Source organism: Anabrus simplex, chromosome 2 (genome assembly GCF_040414725.1).
Source record: "Anabrus simplex isolate iqAnaSimp1 chromosome 2, ASM4041472v1, whole genome shotgun sequence".
Taxonomy (NCBI): domain Eukaryota; kingdom Metazoa; phylum Arthropoda; class Insecta; order Orthoptera; family Tettigoniidae; genus Anabrus; species Anabrus simplex.
In genome coordinates, this window is record NC_090266.1 from 606,499,932 (window position 1) to 606,523,449 (window position 23,518).

At 41.6% G+C, this 23,518-nt stretch overlaps 1 protein-coding gene across 1 annotated transcript in view; it reads right to left on the reverse strand.

Annotated features, from left to right (window-relative positions):
• The window catches only part of Ser (Serrate), a 499,400-nt gene that overhangs the window by 281,745 nt on the left and 194,137 nt on the right, over nucleotides 1-23,518 (reverse strand). The window lies entirely within an intron of this gene.

Genomic DNA, 23,518 nt, shown 5'->3' on the forward strand with positions numbered 1-23,518 from the left:
AATATTAAAAAACGCACTTAGGCTACAGCACAAAATTACACATGTAGGGGAATTTACGTCAGGACGACTGGATGCAATGCCATCCGGTACACTCTAAGCAATAAGCCAAATGCCTTACTTTCAAGTTGAAAATTACATTAATTATCTTGGAGATTTTCTATCCTGACATATCGTGATTGAACATGTCAACCGGACCTGCAGATACTCGTATAGCATCTATCGAAAAGAAATAAACACAAAATGACAAGAAATACAGGCAATTGTGGTCATAACGAAATTAAGAGTTCCGTGAGCGTACAGTATGTTTGCCTTCCTCAGTCGTCCTGAAGAAGCGCAATTCCTTCCATATCACACGATGTTTCCCTTCCAGTCTCATTACTACCACTGTGTGATGACTCCTTGTTGGTCTGGCCGCTATCAGGGATGTTAACCGTTTTCCATAACATCACCTGTTAGGCCATCCACCTGCCACATCTGGTCTTCTTCTTTCGCGATGTGTAGAATGCAGTCCTTCCAATTTTACTGCGGTTGTTAATTTGCCTCTGTTTCTGAATTGTGTCCGCAAGTTATGGGCGGAACTGGCCGATACATCACACAAATCTGCACTAGTTTCTCTACCTCTTATACTGCTAAACCTGGGTTATATTCGCTTAATTTATTGAGAACAGCCGCAATGCACTGTATGATCACTTCTGAGTGGTTTTCATCTCATGTGCTTCACAACACGGAACACGTAATGGTCCTTCCTCTTGCTCCATTTCTTTCACTCTGAATACTGACTCACTGACTGCCGATGCAGGACGCAACACCTTACCTTCACGCTGTGCAGTCGGAGCTTCCCCGCACTGCCAGGAGATTTTCCGTATTACATCACGCCATGTGCCTTCATTTATCCTTATGCAATCAATCAAATACAAATATCACTCACTGATCACGAAATCTCCAGATTCAAAAGACATAGAAAGAAGAAATTAAGAACATGGATTCACCGTTTGTCCTAGGGCGCACTATGAAAGGATTCTTCAAAATTCAGCTTCTGCCCCAAATTTAGGCTCTCCGGCACAATAGAAACACAAAGCTCATTTTAAGTCTTACGACGCGAGAAACAAATCTCGGCGAGTCCTTCCGGGACACCGAAAGCATTACTACTTCCGCTTGGGCAGATTGCGTTAAGACATGCAGAAAAATGATACTATTCTGTGAGCGAGGTTTACGGCGCTCACTGCCATTTGTCTCATTTAGGGGAGAGAGGGGCAAGTGAGTCATATTAAGGCAAAAGATATCATAATGACCAGAGAAATTATTTGAAAGTAATAATAAATGCATCAAACGCAGCTTAAGACCTTCTTAATCGCATGCAATAATAAGAGTAAATAAAATATATGCATGCTTGAAATGATTAAAACAACAACATTAAGCACATGGACTCACTTGCCCCTACTAGTAGGGCAAAAGCGTCCACCGGGGTGGGGGGAAGTGAGTCTCATTTTACTGCTGGTTATTGATCAGAATAATTCACTTAATTTTGGACACACAAAACAAAAAAATAAAAATATAAAATTGCAAATAACGACATAAATAACCCCAGAAAAGCCTACCAGTCTTTTCCCGCCACCTTCCTGTTTTGAATAAGTCAATTTCCTTCAGCGAACTCGAATGTGAACCTCTTCTACAGGGAGAATGTTAAATATGAGAAGATTTACACTAGTCTCCACATCCGGTTTCTTTAGAAAAATTATTCTATGGATTGTCATCTTCTGATCTGAGTAAGCTTCAGCTAACGTCTGAGAGTGTATAGGTTAATTCTGGAAAGAAATGTTGCTAGTGGTATAACATGTTTGAAATCATGTTTTTTCATGGATGTCTGTATTTATATCCTCCCATGCATTTTACAAATCATCTTCACACCATGCCACTCCCTTGTCTGTATTAATTATGTAATTTCTGACCATTATTACAAAGAAAATACAGGGAAAGGAATTAATAAAATTGCCCAAGCATTATAATTCAGATATCAGTATATCACTTCAAAATTTTAGTTAGTTGAGAAGCCAATGGGACATATGAGTTCACTTGAACATTCCTCTGGACTCCCTTGCCCCGCACTACACTTTCAAATACTGTAGATGGGCTCCTATCGTAGAGACTAGACAATGAACGCTGCTACTCCCAAGCCACACTGAGAGACCTAATATAATGTATTCACGAATTTCTGTCTTAAAGTTAGCTTCACATTTTCATGAATCTGCCTGACTGGTAAAAAATAAATTGTATTTGTTAGATGAAAAACAACTAAAATAAAGAAACACCAGCAACTTCGAAGTTTCGCGGCGGAGCGTTTTGTAATTCAACCTGCACAAGCCAAGTTCACAGTATGTAACCTCGCACGCGATCCAAAATCCTACAGTTCTCAAAATTAGATGGGGTGGACTCTCATGCCCCTTATGACTCACTTGCCCCACCCTACCCCACAACAATACCATCAGCCGTGCTTTTGCGTGCTGCTGTCTGAATTACAACTATACAATCAGAAGTGCTTCTGCGTTCTATCCGACACCTTTATACTGTTTAGTGAACTAACTTTTATTCTTCATGCACATCTTCTTTTCTTTTGCATCCATCTTCTGTTCTTAATACTGTCCACATCTTCAGGCTCATTTTGGTCACAATGCTATTCACTTTTTTATTTTTTACAATTTGTTTTACGTCGCACCGAGACAGATCCGTTTTATGGCGACGATGGAAACGGAAAGGGCTAGGGGTGGTAAGGAAGTGACCGTTGCCTAAATTAAGGTAGACTACAGCCTCGTAAGAAAATGGGAAACCACAGAAAACATTCTTCAGGGCTGCCGACGGTGGAGTTCGAACCCACTATCTCCCGAATGCAAGGTGATAGCTAAGTGTGCCTAACCGCGCAGGCATTTCCTCTGTCACACTGCTATGATTGCTATACCAGGCTTTCTTAGAACTCCTGTTACTCATAGCTAACTCTATTTTTTTCCATATCTACCTTCTTTACCTAGAAAAGCAGAGACATGCTTCTGCGATCTGTCATACACTCATACCGCATCATATAGCTCACTGAGGTGACATTCATTCGTCATACACATCTTCTTAACTTTCCTCTTTTCTTTTCTTCTTAATACATTCCACCTTTTCAGACTTACTTTGGTCACAACGCTATAGCTGTTCTACCAGGTTATCCTTTATATTTACCTACAGCTTCTGTATACTCTAGTTCCTGTTTTTCACAGCTGACAATTTTCATTTCATTTTCCATAACAGAATTCGCTAGACATGGAACTATCTCATAGGCGGCGTAATGGCACCTCACCGTGTTGTACCTACGAAGGGAGTCCTGTTATTTCTATCCCGTATCTTACTTAATGAACGGCACTGACTCGCTGTTCAAATTGGCTTAAAGAGAGACCTATTCTCATGCCTAAGAAAGACCGCAGCAATCGTCAATAATTCCTTTTGCTATTTGTTTTACGTCGCACCGACACAGATAGGTCTTATGGCGACGATAGGAGAGGAAAGGCCTAGGAATGGGAAGGAAGCGGCCGTGGCCTTAATTAAGGCACAGCCCCAGCATTTGCCTGGTGTGAAAATGGAAAACCACGGAAAACCATTTTCAGGGCTCCCGACAGTGGGGTTCAAACCCACTATCTCCCGGATGCGAGCTCACAGCTGCGCGCTCCTAACCGCACGGCCAACTCGCCCGGTTCAATAATTCCTTATTGGACAAACTTCCTACTAAGACGGTGAGATATAAGTCTGTGAAATGCGTGGTGGACATAGAGGACGTGGTACACTAACCCGTGGAGTTCCTCCACTCTTTCAATCCAACAGTTTTTCCTCTTCACAATCTCAGTCTGAAAGTTGGAGCATCTATAATGCTGCTACATAATCTGATATCTCCTAAGCTTTGAAATGAAATGCAAGTGAAGTCTTTGCACAGTAACGTGATCGAAGCAACCGCCTTCACAGGATGTGTTGTGGGAGAAACAGTTTTCAACCCCCGCATTCTTTCGATTCCCTCCGACTATCACTTCCTATTCAAACGACTGCAACTTCCCGTTAAGCTATGCTTCACAATGACAATAAACAAAGCTCAGTGGCACTCTTTAAAAGTTACTGATGTGGATTTAAGGAACGATTGTTTTTCTCATGGCAAGTAAAGCTGTGCTGACAGCATTGTGATTCTGCAGCCACAGGGCCGAACGAAAAAAGTTTAAAAGGAAACGTCATAAAACATCTGCCATTCTAATGAAAACTCCCCAACTCCACCGTGACTGATGGTAGGAAACGGGGGGCCTTCCATTGTTATGAAAACTCTCCAACTCGAATGTGACTGGAACCAGGAAAAGGGGCTTGCCTTTGTAATGAACTCTCCCCAAATCGATTTTGACTGGTAGTAGGCAAGGGGGTCTGCCATTATAATGAAAACACCCCAACTCGATTGTGAACTCAACAACAACCTTGTACAACATAATTTGAACGACAGATGGCAAGCGGGCTCTGCCTTTGTAATGATAACTACGCTATGCAATTATGAGTGGTTGTAGGAAAGAGCCCCTGCCATTATAATGAAACCTTCCAATGTCGAATGTGACCGGCAGTAGAGAAGGGGGCTTGCCATTACAATGAAAATACCTCAACTTGATCATGACTGGCAGTAGGAAAGGGACTTCCATTCCTAGACTTGATTACGACTGGCAGTAAGAAACGAGTGCATGGCATTATAATGAAAACCCCCCAACTAGAATGTGACTGGAAGTAGCGAAGGGGAACCTGCCTTCATAGTGGAAACTCTCTAAAGTGATTGTGACTGGCAGTAGGAAATGGGAAATGCCATTATAATAAAAACTAGTCAACCCGGACGCTACATGAGAAACGACGTATGGCGAACTTCCCTTAGTGTTTCTCGGATAACGCTAAGAGCAACGCAATATAATAAAACCTTATAACGTATTTTACCCAGAATTCCGTAGGCCTATACAATGTAGAATTCCGTAGCGGTGCAAGGATACAATAGCCAGTCTTTTATAAACAAGTGCATATGTACATATACGTATATGATCAACATGATGCGTTTTAAACTGTTTACATACTCTTCCATATTCTCTAAAAATAATAAAAGAAAAAAAAATGAATGTGAGGTAGTATTTTTCTTTGAGCTTGTATACAGCCAAGTGAGTGCGACGGTTGCTCATCCAATGGACAATGTCTATGTCCACGTGTAAAGACAATTTGCTCCACCTATTTGTTTACATCAGGATTAAACTCTCGTGAAAAAGAGCATACTTTCTTAAGCTGACGAGCGCAGTTGCTAGCAACAAGTAATCTTCTCTTGGGCGTTAAATGGCCCACGGTTCACGACTCTTTTTGCACTTAATTTAACATATTATCGCAATGGACATATAATAATGAAATATGAATGCTAAGTACTTCCAGTTTAGATTCAAATGCCTGATAAATGACGGGATTCTAAATGAAAATATGAACATTATTTAAATATTGTGGTATGTAAGTACCATCGAAAATTAAATTACAATATTTTCATGAAATTTGCAAATATAATTTGAGCTTCGAACACCACTAAAATTCAAAACGTTTATTCCATGACCTCATTTTAGCTACACCATGTAACCCCGGACATTTAAATATTAGGCTTCTACAGTTAGAAATCTGTAGATGAACGACAAGGTTTGGACAACCTTTGTGCAGAACTATTACTCGCGTATCAGGCATGCACATTTTCATTCCCTAAAGTAACAGACAATGCGCTAATAAAATATTTACTTAGCTCCTTATGGTAGCCTACATTTTTTTTTTCCAAAAATCCTATTCTTTTCTTACGGGATATGAGTATACATTCTCTTTTGATACAAACTGTACATTTGATGCAATGAAAAACTGTCTATTTCTGACCTTTGTCAACTGCATGACAATTATTTGGCCACTTTACTTCTGTGTCTTAATTTTCGAGCTCGAATCATAACACTGTTCGTTGGCATTAAAGGACTACAATGAGACAGTCCCATGTCAGCTGATTTACTGGTATGCTGCGAGTCTTAAAACACATAGCCATGAAGGAGATATTGAAACTCATATTATTATTATTATTATTATTATTATTATTATTATTATTATGATTATTATTATTATCATCACTTTCGGGCCACGTTTACACAAGCTGCCTGCCCTTCTATCACGCGGGCTAATGCATTTGCACTCTCGCCAAAAGTCCTTAATTTTCTGACTTCCTTTTCTCGCTCGTACACCGAGGTGTTCTGTGCCTTGGAAAATTGTTTTCCGGGTACGTCCCTCATTCGCGCAAACTTGCTCCTAAACGTTGCTATTTCCCGTATCTCTTCCTCCTTGACACCCACATATTCTAGGTCTTTGTGGACCTGTAAAAGCCACCCTGGCTGAGTTTTTCATTTTTCTTGCAGAAGGACTATCCCGTTGGCCAACCTCTCTTGATTCATCCTTTTGATGTGTCCTTAATAAGTAAGTAAGTCCTATTTTCCTCATTGTTGTTGTTATTTTCTCAATGGTTTCATAAATTTCCTGGTTCGATCTCAACCAGAAGGTGATTTGATCCGTTTATGATTCTTCTCGACACAAATTTTTTCATTGACTGTGTCCGTCACTCTTGCCAGTGTTTCCGCCGCATAAAGCCACTCTGTTCTGACCGTTGTATAGCAGGGTCCAATTTGCCCTGAATGGAAATGAACATGGACCTGTTGGGTGTAGTGACATAGTCTGAAATCTATTTCTACCCTATTCACCCGTTTTTTTTCCCGTTCACACTGGGAGTGAAAATTTCACCCAGGTATTTTAGTTTCTGAACGTGATGGCTATCCCCAAATTGGGTTACAAATCTGTCTGCGCAAACATTTTTGTCCCGAGTCCATATATGCTGATTTCTCCCCAAGAAATTCCTAATTTGGCGGCCACAGTCTATGATTCTTCAACCTGCTTCGCGGCAGTATGGGGTTTGTCTGATAAGAGAGCGACATAATTTGTGAAGACTTGACATCATCGTCATCATCATCACCATCATCATCATCATCATCATCATCATCGTCGTCGATTTTCCGCTTCAGCAAGCCGGGTGCGGGTGTTTACGAGCCTCTTCCAGTTTGTCCTATCCACCCACAGCTGATGTTCTACCTTTTGCTGCCAAGACTAGACAATTCATTATTATTATTACTATTATTATTCAAGTCATCCTCGTACAGGCCACGAAGGCCCTTGGAGGGGTGGAAGGTAAAGGCTTTCACTATCCGTAACCTCGGCACTTGGTGGGGTAGTGTAATTAGCCCTACGCCCGACCTTTGCCCCCAGGAATTAATCTGGTAGTCATTTTTGGTGTAGGCTGAGCGAACCTCACGACCATATGCACCTCGGAAATGGAAACTTCGTTTCTTAAATTTTTCGATTTCATGACGGGGAATCAAACACACGTCCTTCCGGGTGAACCGAGCATGCCTTTACCGCATCGGCCAAGAAAATGAAAATCCACAGCCTGTTTCAAGTCATTCGACCGGGTCAGGAATGGAATGAATGAAGCCCCCATCTAGCGGCGAGGATAGGAATTGTGCCGGCTGTCGAAGCCTGTCGCACTCCTCTGGGGCAATGATTAACGAATGAAAGATGAAATGAAATGGTAGTGAAATGTAGTGGAGAGTGTTGCGGGAATGAAAGATGACAGGGAAAACCGGAGTACCTGGAGAAAAACCTGTCCCGCCTCCGCTTTGTGCCTCGGCCAAGCGGCCCTTATTATTAATAATATTGTTTTATTATTATCGTCCAGCTCCGTGGTTATCTGGTTAGCATGCTGGTCGTTGGTCCAAGAGATCCCGGTTTGATTCCTTCCTCTGGCAAGACAGTATGTGTTTGTGTCATCTTTAACATTAGATTTTATCCCAGGTTGGGGCCTCATCTTCCCACACGCGTAGGTTGCCTATGGGCGTAAAGTCGAAAGACATGCATGCATCAAGGTCCTCTGGAAGCCACACGTCATTATTATTATTATTATTATTATTATTATTATTATTATTATTATTATTATTATTATTATTTATCTGGACTCCAGCCACGTATTGTCGAAGATACAGAATAATATGCCAGATCTATCTTACATCTCCGAAGTGATGAAATTTGAATGGCTATGAACCACTAGCAGAATAAAAGTTACACGGAAACTGTGAAAAAGCAATCTTGTAGTTTTAAATGAGTGTTGGTATCGTGGTCATAGTCATGGGACCTCCAGTTTTACGTGGAATGCAAACCACAGGAACGTGACTTTTCATTTCACAAATTCCACGTGCATTGGCCGGATCAAACCGTGTCTGCCTTTGGAGAAGCCAGTGACTATGCCAGTCGGCTATCACACCCTAGCAGAAAAGTGTGATTCCAGAGAAAACTTGTCCCGTATTTTCTTTGTTCAGCACAGTTTCACAAGAAAACAATGATGTGTCTGACATTAAATCATTTGAGCCACAAAAGTCTTCATTTTAAAACAATCATCATGGAATATTGAACTTTAACGTGCACGACTTCGGGAATGGAATGAAATAAACAGGAAGGCAACAATGATCACCATAGAAGTGAGTTACTGAAGTTTAACGAAGCCATTTGGAGGCACATGCCAGGAGCCGATGACCGCACACTGACAACTGTGACCAATCCATTCGTTGTGCTCCTCCACGAACGTTTCAGAGTGGCCCTCCATCGTAGGTAGGAAGGCGTATTACTTGTTTTGGACCGATAAATTTCGTGTTTCACGGTCCGAGAGCACTCCAATTCGAAGACGGTTCACCATGAATGATCAGATTTAATCAGTTAAATGTTATTATAGGAACACGAACAATTACTGAGCTTTGTCTCCTCAGAGGGACAGTAGCAAGGGTATTTTTCACTACCTCACTTCGGAGACACATATCAAACATGTATGTCTCATTATATTTCATATCTCAAAACTGATCTCACCACCGCGGTAGCGTAAAATGTGAGATCACTGCTACCTTCTCAACCGAACGGTCTACTCCGCGCGCTATGGGACGACTACCAGGCCGAAGATGGGAAGTGACATCTCTTGACACAACGACTTTTGGAGACTAACTGCATTTCATAGTAAAGGAAAAGGAAATAGTAAAGGAAATGTTAGGATACTATCTTATTTCAAACCTGTTTTATTTTCTTTCAGATAGCCGGGCTGAGTAGCTCAGACGGTAGAACAATGGCCTTCTGATCCCAAGTTAGCGGATTCCAACCTGGCTCATTCCGGCGGTATTTGGAGGTGGCCAAATACTTAAGCCTCGAGTCAGTAGATTTACTGTCCGGCGCCACCGCTAGATGGTTTGCATGCTGGCCTTTGGTCCCAGGCGTCCCGAGTTCGATTCCCGGTCGCGTTGGGGAGTTTAAGCTTCATTATTCCCCTGGCTCGGAGACTGGATGTATGTGCCGTTTTCATCAAGGTAGGGTCGCATACTCACAGTCGCACAGGTCACTTATGGGCGTCAATTCGAAAGGCCTGGGCCTATTATTATTATTATATTTATTATTATTATTATTATTATTATTATTATTATTATTATTATTATTATTATTATTATTATTATTATTGAGATTGTTTGTTCCACTAGGAGCATCGAATAGTTCCTTTTTTTTTTTTTACAAGTTGCTTTACGTCGCACCGACACAGATAGGTCTTATGGCGACAATGGGATAGAAAAGGGCTAGGAGCGGGAAGGAAGTGGCCGTGGCCTTAATTAAGGTACAGGCCAGTGTGAAAATGGGAAACCACGGTAAACCATCTTCAGGGCTGTCGACAGAGGGGTTCGAACTCGAATAGTTCATTCATCCTGTTATATATCTTAAAAAATTGAATTTAGCGAACAAACACAACGGGAGTATAGTATTCTCTTTGATGAAAATGAAAACCTGCAACCTGTTTTCCAGTCATTGACCGGGTCAGGAATGGAATGAATGGAGCAGATAGGCCTATAGGCTAACAGTCGCCACTCCCAAAGTGATTTATTAATGACTGATAGATGCTATGAAATGAGAATGGAGAGTGTTGCTGGAATGAAAGATGGCAGGGAAAACCGGAGTACCCGGAGAAAAAACCTGTCCCGCCTCCGCTTTGTCCAGCACAAATCTCACATGGAGCGACCGGGATTTGAACCACGGTATCCAGCGGTGAGAGGCCGACACGCTGCCGTCTGAGGCACGGAGGCTCCCAGTATTCTCTTTGATAATAATAATAATAATAATAATAATAATAATAATAATAATAATAATAATAATAATAATAATAATAATAATAATTGTTTAATGATTGTTTAATGATTGTTTAATGTCTATTCTAATTGCCAAGGTTCTTAACAGACTTGTCAACGAGACGGAGTTGCCGTATCTAACACTCTTAAATGCTATCGACCTCAGCCAAGGTTTGAACCTCCTATCAAGAGATTAGAAGGCCAGTGACAAACAGATTCTCCACTAAGGCTCCCTATGGTTGCTGATTGCCAGCAACAATGTCCCACTATTTCATATGTGTTGCCTGCCAGCCTCATAGAATCACTGAGTAAGATCTTCATTGTCACAAACATCGACTATAATACGGTAAAACATTTAATTGCAATGTATACGGCCATTTTAGTCCATTTACTGCAACTCCAAGGCCGGACGTAGATAGTATGTGACATGAAGACTGCAGACATGGAAGTGCAGTGAACAACTTGCTTCAGAGGCTCTTGGGCCTCTGCCCATTCCTCAGTACTTAATTTTGATTTAATCAGATGTATTCTTTCATGTCTGCAGGAACACAACTTTCCTAGCTCAAGCTTTAATTTGTGCAAGTGTCTGGTGAGATTCATTATTGTTTGACTAGAGAAAAGTGGGCATTTATCTCCGAAAACCGAAAAAATACTTTTAGTGGGACGTAAAGCCAGCAACATTATTAGTGTGCATTTCCTGCTGAAATATCGTTGGAGAAATACCCGTTGTGTAGATGAATAATATTGTGATGATGTAACTAATAGTTTAGAACTAGAAATTGGACAGATGGCGAATATGAGAATTTATTAAATAAAATTTTTCTTCTTCGAAAATCGATCTCGGTGGACGTCGAATTTGAGACAAGACAAGTCGTTAACGACCCAGTGACTGCTTAACGTGCGTTACCATATTCATACTGGCTGATTCCATTTTACATGCCTCCTACTCATGCTATTGTTACCTGCGTTGCTTGGAAAGAAGTTGCTGAACCCCAAAAAAGAAACACCACTTTCAAGATTCAACATGTGTCTTAAGATACAGTAAATCCTCTAACAAAGGTATTTCGCGTTTAAGAGCACCACCACCACCAACAACAACAACAACAATAGCATCCACCACCGCACCACGGTGTGAGAATAACGGTGGATAATAATAATAATAATACAATCTAATTTAAACATTAGATTGTTGCAAATAATATTTAAGTTAATATTTATACGGTGCAGTATAACTGGTTAGCCAGTAAAAGGAGTTTGTTGGACGTAAAACCAATAACTAGACATGGGAATCTGCCTATTTGCCTATTTTATTCCAGTATTCAGAAACGTAGGCTTTTGAGATATAAATCCGTTTTAAGGTCTTTTTTTTAGCTAAATTTCGTTGGTTTTATTGTGCCTATAAATGCCTATTTCAGGGTTTTGTGCCTATTTGGTGTATGCCTATTTGATGCCTTTTTACTGTATTTTAAAGAAGCCAATGCATTATATTGTAGCTGGTGTTCTCGACAGAATTATCTTCTCGATTCTCAATATCTGTTGACCCCATGAACAAAAACGGAAATTCTCGGAAGTCGCCAGAAATAGTACTTGGGAAATTTCTATCAGGAGAAACAAGGAACAATTTGACCTCGAAGCCTTCAACCCCTCCAACCTCCTAAGACATTTGCGAGAACCAATCGACGTCGAACTATGGTGCACAACCTATACCCTCTACCTCCCTCTCGAAGCGAACTGTTGTACGGGTACGCTTCATCTTCAGCACGTGTTGTGATTGATTGTGAAGAAGAAGAAGAAGTGTGTCCGCGGAAATGCCCAAAGAAAAGTCGTCGAAGTCCTACAGGCTGAAGTAGTGGATCACAGGGGATCCCAATTTCACTACGAATAGAAGGGTAGTCTTCTGCCAAGCTTGCAGTTTTCTTTCTTTCTTTCTTTCTTTCTTTCATTCTCTTCTTAATCTGTTTACTCTCCAGGGTTGGTTTTTCTCTCGGACTCAGCGAGGATCGCACCTCTACCGCCCCAAGGGCAGTGTCCTGGAGCATGAGACTTTGGGTCGGGGGTATACAACTGGGGAGAAGGACCAGTGCATTGCCCAGGCATTGCATTACCTGCTCTAGTGTAGGCTCTAGTGAACTCTGTTACGCTTCCGCTAAGCCTTTGCGAAACATAGGTTGCAGATCCAATTTTGCGCGGCTAGGAAGATGTCACAGAGGCTAGACATACAACATGGCACGGCTCGGGCCTTGTTGGGGGATAAGAATATTGGAAGGGATGGGCAAGGAAAAGGGAAGGAAGCGGCCATGGCCTTAAGTTATGTACCATCCCGGCATTTGCCTGGAGAAGTGGGAAAACACGGAGAACCACTTGGAGGATGACTGAGGTGGGAATCGAACCCACCTCTACGCAGCTGACCTCCCGACGCTGAGTGGACCCCGTTCCAGACCTCATACCACTTTTCAAATTTTATGGCAGAGCCGGGAATCGAACCCGGGCCTCCGGGGGGTGGCAGCTAATCACGCTAACCACTACACCACAGAGGCGGACTACAAACAATTGTTAAAACTCCCCTTAAAAAATCATGAATACCTTTCACCAGACTTATGTGTAGGCTCTAGTGAACTCTGTTACGCTTCCACTAAGCCTTCGCGAAACATGGGTTGCAGATACAATTTGGCGCGGCTAGGACGATATCACGGAGGCTAGACATACAACATGGCACGGCTCGGACAGCGTCACAGTGTGTTTTACAAGGCTGCAAGACTATCTTTACAAGACCAGGCCGGTGAAAAGACCGTTGGTCTGGATTGGTGAGGTCCAGTTAGTAACCGTTGTGCTGGGGGTCAAGCGAAGATAGTCTGAGGGGCGTAAGCTCCCAGGTTAGGGCCACGAAGCGGCCAAGAAGCCTCTAGCATCCCCTAGGCAGGGATGGCGAACCTTTTCCAACTAGTGTGCTATTTTAAGTTTGGTTTATTATCCTCAACTCTCCACTGTGCCACTTGTTATTTTCGTTTTTTAATGGTTACAACCTCCCCACCCCCGCCGCCACCACCAACTTCCATCCCTAATTCAAAATTATGTTTCATAATACTTTATTACATATATAGATTGCCGGGCGAGTTGGTCGTGCGGTTAGGAGCGCGCAGCTGTGAGCTTGCATCTGGGAGATAATGGGTTCGAACGCCACTGTCGGCATCCCTGAAGATGGTTTTCCGTGGTTTCTCATTTTCACACCAGGCAAATGCTGGGGTCGTACCTTAACTAAGGCCAGGGCCGCTTCCTTCCCATTCCTAAGCCTTTCCTATCCCATCGACGCCATAAGACCTTTCTGTATCGGTGCGACGTAAAGCAAATAGCTTATATATATTGTAAAATAATACATTTGATTGCACTTTTCGTGGTCGTCAGCCCTGAAGATGGTTTTCCGTGGTTTCCAATTTTCACACCAGGCAAATGCTGGAGCTGTACCTTAATTAAGGCCACGGCCGCTTTCTTCCAACTCCGAGGCCTTTCGTATCCCATCGTCGCCATAAGACCCATCTGCGTCGGTGTGACGTAAAGCCCCTAGCAAAAAAAAAAAAAGATTTCTATGTGTTGACTTCAAGACGTTCATTGTTGAAAATAGCTGCTCGTAGGCGTATGATGACCCAAACAAAGTAAGTAGCGCTGTAGCAAGTTTCTTCATGCCCGAAAACATCTGTGGCAGTCTGTTCCATTGTTCAAGTATTACGTTTTCCGGCTTCTAGAGAGAGTATCCACTATCAACAGCACACTCGATTTTCACCAATGCTACACCAAGTTGTACGAATTTATTTACCCACGTACTGCTTTCGTGAAATTCAATCAACTCCATTTCTAAACGTTTAATATCTAACCACTCAAGAAAACTGACATTAATATCACTCATTCGTGCAATATGAGGTTTAGAAGTTAAGTACGATAATTTCTCCAAATCTCGAAACTGGGGAAATCTCTTGGCAACTATTTTTCTTACATCATTCAAAACAGTGAACAGTTACTAAGAATAATTACGCGATGCTGGCAACCGCACACAAGTCAATCTTCACTAAATGACTGATGTGGGTGAGCGAATGGTTCGTCGGCCGCATCTGACATTTATCTCACTTGACTTCCGGGCCTATCAGTGTTGCATGTTGCCATATATTTTAGATTTTCGGTATTTATTTCATAAACCTGAAACACTATGACTATACGATGCACGAGATATGTATTTTCTATATTGCAAGGCATACATTAAAACGTTAATATGTGTAGCTGGCGTGCTACCGAAATCGTGTTCGCGTGTCACCAGGTGACACGCGTGGCATAGGTTCGCCATCCCTGCCCTAGAGTCTTGTTAAATTGTGACAAAAAGTAGGGTTATGGGCGCATGCCACGACAATTTCAAATTGCGCGGTATTCTAATTTTCAACGAGGGTGGCAGCCTTGTGGGCACCGATGATGCAGGATCTATTGCAGGCAACTGAAAATAGCCTTCATGACAGCTAACCCCGTCTAACCAAGGCCGGCGAACAGCAACAAACAAAATGTTTACAAATCTGAGATGTATAGTGCCTCCATTTTAATTTTTCTGTATAAGTAAAAATACTGCTAGGGGCAGCTTGGTGGGTCCCTGGCAAGCATAAAGGAAGGATCTCTCCTCTACGCTATTCAGGTATCGTTTCACGTCATTTTTATTATTTTTTCACCCCGTGAGCTCTACACGATACTGCCAAATTATAACTGAAAAATCTTCTTTTTCTTCTTCTTCTTATTATCGACCGGTGCGATCTAGTGTAATGGTTTTGAGGACCAGTAGATGAAGCTCCGGATAAGCCTGAACTGTTCATCGTGCAGCCAGTATTCAGTATTCGGAAGATGGTGGGTTCGAGCACCACTGTCGGTAGCTCTGAAGATGGTTTTCCGTGGTTTCCCATTTTCACACCAGTCAAATGCTGGGACTGTACCTTAAATAAGGTATCTGTGTCGGTGCGGCGTATAGTAACTTGCAAAAAATAAAATAAAGTATTTTCATGTCTTCGCCCGCCAGCTTTGCTTGTATTCCTAGAATTACTGAATAAGTCTGCTATTCCTGCTACTTCACATTTGAAATGGTAACGATTTATATCGGTAGTGGGGTGAGCTAAAGCCTTGGGATGGAGCTTCATCCCCTCCTCTCCCTTATAGTCTTTTATGTAGGCAGATTTTTTGCAGTTTATATCAATAAGTTACGTGAAGTGGTGCTGAAAGGGGAGTGTACAGTGACGTCCCCTCCTGTTCCCCAAGACTGTATTGAATACGGATCCTTCTTTGTCAAACGTGCTAAAAAAATGAATAGATGGCCACAACTGTATATGGGACGACTGGAGGACAACATTGTCACAGTTCACGGCCTGTGAGACCGGCAGGTCTGTGTGCTCAGTGAAAGAATTGTTTGCATTGAAGTTAAACTAAATTCAGCGACAAACCAGTGTCCTGTACATGTTAATAAGGGAATAGCTTTATAACATTCAATCTGGATGTCTCCGGCATCCACTAATGTGAACCATAGTTCGCACTATGTGATCGTTGAAAGTCAAGCTCATTCGTAGGTCTAGCCCAAACTCTCGCTCTTCCCATTCTCTGAGAGTAGTACTCGCTCCCAGATTTCCACTAATCTTCCTTTTTCAAAACTGGCCTTCAATTAAATAAGTTTGCTTAGTTTTTACCATCAGTACCACAGCATCTCGAAGGTTGCGCAGCACATGTAGTGAATCTCGTACACCCACAGAAAACCACTACACCACATAATAACATAGATCAAATCACATCATATTATTTTGATCTAACGTCCACTAATAATAATAATAATAATAATAATAATAGTAATAATAATAATAATAATAATAATAATAATAATCAGGGTCCTTAGCTGAATGGTCAGCGCATTAGACTTCGGTTCAGGGGGCGCCGGGTTCCATTCATGGCCAGGCCGAAGATTATAACTGTGGTTGGTTAATTCTTCTGGCTCTAGGTCTGTTCTTTAGTGTTTTGTCTTAATACACTTCTCTTCATAAACTCACAGCACACCACACTACCAACCACCACCGAAACACGCAATAGTGAATTCAGAACGACTACTACTACTACTACTACTGCTGCTACTACTAATACTACTGTGAGCTGGGCTGAGTAGCTCAGTGGCTAGAGCGCTGGCCTTCTGAACTCATGATAGCAGGTTCGATCCTCGCTCAGTCTGGTGATATTTGATAGTGCTCAAAAAATGTCAGGCTCCTGTCAGTACATTCAATGGCACGTAAAAGAACTCCAGCACCTCGGCGTCTCCAAAAACCGTTAAGTATTTAGTGGAAAATAAAACCGCGTTTATTTACCGTTTTCGGAGATGCCGAGGTGCCAGAATTTTTGTCTACAGGAGTTGTTTTGTCTGTTAAGTCTATGAAGTCATCCGTCCGCAGGCTGGCTAGCCACTCATCCTGGCTTGCCAACAAAATAGTTGAACAAAAAGATAATACAAAGAAATAATGAAAAGAATCAAAAGAAAAATTGTTCAAACTCAGCGGAGTAATCAGTTAGTCTATGCATTCCCAAGTAACGGGTCCGATTCCGGCTGAGATCGATCATATTTGAAGGCGTTTAGATGCCACAACTCCGTGTCGCCGTCATCCAGTACTCTAATGAACTTCTACTGAATAAAACTACAACAATCCAGCGTTTCCCAAAATATATACGGATTGAAGGGACACGCCCACCGTTTTGATTGGTTGATTAAATAACCGTACAAAATTCCCTACTGGTTACAATATTAAGCAGGCGAGAAGAGATAGAAGTGCTAGTAACCTTAGAGCACCAGAAAAAAAATCTACAAACAATTCAGTTTAGGCAACCAAAGAATACTAAAATACTCTTAAAATGTAACTGTCCGTCATCTCGCCAGAGGGAGCACATAAATCGATAGTAGAGACATCTGACGATAAACGTTCAAATTTCTTCCACTAAAGGCTTCAATGTTCGTATCACAGATGGCCTTTCAAAAGGCGCTTACTTTAAATGTACGGAGTTGGTGTACCTCCGGTACAATTCTAATAATAATAATAATAATAATAATAATAATAATAATAATATAATACAGATTAAATAGTACCATCAATGCTTACATAGGAAACTGAAAAAGCCGATGGCGGCATAGAAGGCGTTATGAAGGGTAAGTTAACTTGCTATTCCTTTTCTCACTGGGCCAAAATGTGCTAGTGCAGCATGAGTAGCTCAGCAGCTTCATGCTATCACAGCCATAAATAAAACTGAGATTTCTATGGAAGCTACATTTTGCTCCGGCCTGTGACTGCCTTCATTCATCCAGAAATACAAGTAGGTGGCTGGAGTTATTTTTGTCTTTCTTTTTGCTACTTTTTATTAGTGTTTTAACGTCACACTAACACATGGAAGATTTTCGGCGACACAAGGATGGGTAATGACTAGGACTGGGAAGGAAGCGGCCGTGGCATTAATGAAGGTAAACCCCAACATTTGTCTGGTGTGAAATTTGGAAATCACGGAAAACCACCTTCAGGGCTGCCGACAGTGGGACACGAACGCAGAATCCAAGCTAACAGGTACAGGCCTCGAACCACATAACCAACTCGCTCGGTAGGAGTCCTTTTTACATGTCGGTAAATCAACCGACAAAGTACTGACGTATTTGAGCACTATGAAATATCATCGGTCTGATCCGAACTATGGTTCAGAAAGCAACTACCATCGGTAATAACCTTGATCATCTGAACAATTGTCTAAACTATAAAGAGCAAAATCTTCAGAAATAGGACGCAGAAACTGCATTCTGTGATTTTCTAAGTTTACATATACAGTAAAGCAGAAAGAAGTAAGAATGTCGGATAAATGGCCGTCTCTATCTTTATAGTCCGGTTCCATGGATAAATGGTTAGTGTGCTGGCCTTTGGTCACAGGCGCCCCGGGTTCGATTCCCGGCAGGGGCGGGAATTTTAAACATCATTGGTTAGTTCCACTGGCACGGGGTCTGGGTTTATATGTCGTCTTCACCATCATTTCATCATCATGTCCAGATCCATGGCTAAATGGTTTGCGGCTGGCCTTTGGTTACAGGGGTCACGGGTTCGATTCCCGGCAGGGTTGGGAATTTAAACCCTAATTGGTGAATTCGCTGTCACGAGGGATGGGTGAATGTGTCGTCTTCATAATCATTTCACCCTTATCACGACGCGCAGGTCGCCTACGGGAGTCAAATCGAAAGACCTGCATCTGGCGAGCCGAACTTGTCCTCGGACACTCTCGGCACTAAAAGCCATACGCTATTTCATTTTTTCATCCTCATCACGACGCGCAGGTTGCCTACGGGTGTCAAATCGAAAGACCTGTATCTGGCGAGCCGAACTTGCCCTCGGGCACTCCCGGCACTAAAAGCCATACGCTATTTCATATCATTTTATATCAATACAAGCAAAGCGATGCTCTTGGTGTAGTACTCATCCGTGCCCCCAGTGCGCGATGACATAATCAAATAGCACATGTTCAGCGTATATCACTAGAAGAAACAAACCACGCAATATGATCTCCACACACTACTAATAGCGCGTTATAGGCTAGAATCGTGAGAACTGCCGTACACGCGAAAACGCTCCGTATTATTGCTTAACACACTTGAGCCGTTATCTAATCCACGACCATCTACAAAAATATCACACCTTAATACAAAAACAACATGGGCGACGCATCGGTTCAATGTAAACACGCCTGTGATACATAAACATAATCTTTTGCTATTTGCTTTACGTCGCACCGACACAGATAGGTCTTATGGCGACGATGGGATAGGAAAGGCCTAGGAATTGGAAGGAAGCGGCCGTGGCCTTAATGAAGGTACAGCCCCGGCATTTGCCTGGTGTGAAAATGGGAAACCACGGAAAACCATCTTCAGGGCTGCCGACAGTAGGGCTCGAACCCACTATCTCCCGATTACTGGATACTGTCCGCACTTAAGCGACTGCAGCTATCGAGCTCGGTAAATAACCTTTTGATTATCGTATTGAATTGCTAAGCTGTTAATAATAACGAACATAATACTTTACTTTGGGTAATAGACAATTACTATCTAGAAATACACTATATTTAGATAAGCAATAGGTCTATGTAGATAATTCAAAATGTAAGTATTTTCTATGAACTAGTATGGTAAAGGAAATAAGTAATATAGGATTGCATTCTAAAATAACAATCCTCGAGAAATATTTGATGCGTTTCAATTCAGTCAATTAATTAATCAATCAATCACCAATGATCCGAATTTAGGGCTGTCGTTCAAGTGGCAGATTACGTATCAATTGTCTACGTAGTATTTTCTTAAGTGATTTCAAAGAAGTTGAAAATTTATCTAATTATTGTAGGCACCCTTGGTAAATTATTCCAGACCGTAATTCTTCTTCCTATAAATCAGTACTTGTTTTAGAAATACATTTATTTGAATGACCTTTCTATTACCATACGTTTTTAACTATGATAGCCTACCTCGTTCAAGAAATTTTTTAGAAACATAACCTTGTCGCGAATTTCAATTCTCTCATAACAATGATTCTGATAATGATCCAACAAACTGCTACACCTGTTTTCACTTCCGATAATCAATAGGAGAATCAATTTGAAGTTCTCTGGTAGCACCCAGATCGTTGGCAACGTAAATACGTACTGTAAGTGACAGTATATCAGTTGATACCTTGTCCTCTCATTTAACAAAGAGAATATAATCTTCATTTACAGATAAAATAAATAGCTTTATCACTGTTTATAACCTCACTTTTAAAATCCTCAAATGTATAGTAATTGAGAAATGTACTAGGAGTGGCACCAACACAGAGTCTTGGCCTTATCCGGAAAACACAGCCCATCAAGTACACGGAACACATCCTCTCTATTGACAAATTGATCCTCGAATGTTTTAATGCACTCTAATAAATTACTTGTAACTACGAAATCATCACGAAGCATTAAGTACACTTGATCTGAATGTAAGTGCATCTGTTGTAATATGAATTACATCCAGGCATGCAATACGATCGACATGTCCTAGTACATCAAAATAGTTTAAAAACCAAATTTCAATAAAAACATCACTACGTTAACGTTTCCTAATCAAACCAAACCAACAGAAAGAACTAAACAGATGCTTCGCACATGCTCATGTTTAAATTTGAACAAACCGATCGGGGCGCCATTTTAGCTAATATCGATAGCTGCATTAAGGTCTGATATATTGTAGTTGGTCTTATCTAATCGATGTCTGTTGCCAAGAGCTATCTGGTGGACATTGGACGCACAGACACTGAAAGTGTATTTCTTGCTTCACTTGGATTAGTCGCCGACATAGCCGTCGGGCCTTTATTGTGAGAGAATTCTGGCTCAGAATATTCTGTTAATATTATGGATCACTGTTATGCCTATACTAGTGTACATTGCATTAAGGTTGCAGAAAAAAATGAAATGTCGTTTGGGTTTCAGTGCAGGGATATCCCAGGACGGGTTCGGCTCGCGAGGTGCAGGTCTTTCTATTTGACACCCGTAGGCGACCTGCGCGTCGTGATGAGGATGAAATGATGATGAAGACAACACATACACCCAGCCCCCGTGCCATTGGAATTAACCAATTAAGGTTAAAATCCCCGACCCGGCCAAAAATCGAACCCCGGACCCTCTGAACCGAAGGCCAGTACGCTGACCGTTCAGCCAACGAGTCGGACAAGGTTGCAGAAAAACACCTGTTGATGACTTACCTGAAGTAACAGTGGGTAAGGCAACACATGAGACAACTATCATGTTCTGGACTGGAATCACTGAATTTCGACTCGTGGAATGGAGATTAAAATTTTCTGTAATGGACATCACTGATAGTGTCATGTAAAAATGTTAAAAAATTTGTAATCCAAAGAAGTAATTTCAGAAGAAGAAATCCGTCGCCATTAGCTGGGGAAACAGAATAAATAATAGCCGGGCTGAACGGCTCGGACGGTAGAGCAGCAGATTTCTGTTCTCGAGTTGTCGGGTTCGATTCTCGCTCAGTCCAGTGGCGTTTCAATGGGCTCAAAACCGTCAACCTCGTGTCGGTAGATTTACTGACACGTAAAAGAACTCCAGAGGGAAAACAATTCAACACCTCATCGTCAATGAAAACTGTGAAATCTGTTAGTGGGACGTAAAATAATTAACAATGTTATCTCATTAACACTCCTTCAATTGCTAAAGATTTAAGAGACTCCAGGGTGTCAGAATTTTGCCCCGCAGGAAAATGCTGGAGCTGTACCTTAAATAAGGCTACGACCGCTTCTTTCTCTCTGCTAGCTCCTAGCCCTTTTCTATCCCATCGTCGCCATGACAACTATCTGTGTCGGTGAGACGTAAAAGAAAATTGTAAATAAAAATAATAAACTCAGAAACACCCAATGTGTTTAAAACAATTTTTTACATGCTAAAATTTCACACTTTTATTTCGGTAAAACATACTTTAAATTACTTCTTCGACTAGAATCTTCTTTATCACTTGTTTCTCTCTTTGTCTCTTTTTGTGTTACATACCATGCAACGAATTCTCTCCATAGTTGCAGGCTTCCAGTTCCAAAAGAGCCTCAATTTCTTTCCTTTCTTCGTCAGATATTTCTAAGCACTTCATCATCATCATCATCATCATCATCATCATCATCATCATCATCTGTTTACCCTCCAGGTTCGGTTTTTCCCTCGGACTTAGCGAGGGATCCCACCTCTACCGCCTCAAGGGCAGTGTCCTGGAGCTTCAGACTCTTGGTCGGGGGATACAACTAGGGAGTATGACCAGTACCTCGCCCAGGCGGCCTCACCTGCTATGCTGAACAGGGGCCTTGTGGAGGGATGGGAAGATTGGAAAGGATAGGCAAGGAAGAGGGAAGGAAGCGGCCGTGGCCTTAAGTTAGGTACCATCCCGGCATTCGCCTGGAGGAGAAGTGGGAAACCACGGAAAACCACTTCCAGGATGGCTGAGGTGGGAATCGAACCCACCTCTACTCAGTTGACCTCCCGAGGCTGAGTGGACCCAGTTCCAGCCCTCGTACCACTTTTCAAATTTCGTGGCAGAGCCGGGAATCGAACCCGGACCTCCGGGGGTGGCAGCTAATCACGCTAACCACTACACCACAGAGGCGTCTAAGCACTTATTAGCCAATTTTTCACAAATTTCTTGATCTCACTTCTCTTAAAGTTTATTTTCAGCAGGAATAAGTTTATTTGGTATAAAACTAGCATTTTTCACCTTCTCTACTCTTTTGCTGTTTTACTTTTACTGGCTCCTTTCTTACGTTTCTGTAGTGCAATATTCTCAGTGGTACGCTACTTTTTGTTTCAATAAACTTCAAATGATTCAGGCAACAAACCGTTTGAATTAATGATAATCCTCTTCTATGTTCTGTTTTGAAAGTTTTATCGAAGTTTCAGTTTCTGTATAATTTTCTTCAATTTGGTGGTCGTCGGCGCAAACATTTTCATCATCAAGATGATGGTAACAAAGATAATGGTAACATAGTGGGAAAGCGGAATACCTCTTTCTTTCAAACACGTATTTCACAGCTATAAAATTATTCATCATTTCTTGAGTTAGCAGCTCTAGGGCTCATAGCATTATTGTTAGGCCCGGATGAATTTTTTTTTTCAGAGTCGTCTTGTATTTGTAGTGGTAATGCAAGGTTCTCGATCTTTATTTTAATTTCTATAATTTCTTCAGAGATAGGTTTAAAAAAGTCTAATCTATGACCACAAGAACGTTTAGTGCGTGATCTTTGCATAGAACACAGCTCAGATATTACAATGAGAGTAAACATCTTTCTTACAACATTCAGTATCAAATTCTGGAAAGTAATCCGGATCTAAGTCACAATCATCATTGTCGCTCACAACATCTACTGTACATTCATTAGGTCTAAGTCAAAACTGCTAATTTTAGACCTCATATTTTTTTAAATAATCAAATTAGCTAAGAAAATATGATGTTCACCATCTGTGTTTGAACTCATCGTGCATGACAGTTAATTACTCTGGCTCCTATAACCGGAGCCCTGCACGGATATACAAAATAATATCCGCATCCGCTCCGCATCCGCGAATGGTTATCCGTTGGATACTTTCAATATTTAACTACAGTTATATTACACGCAATGTATTGAAACGGATATATCTGT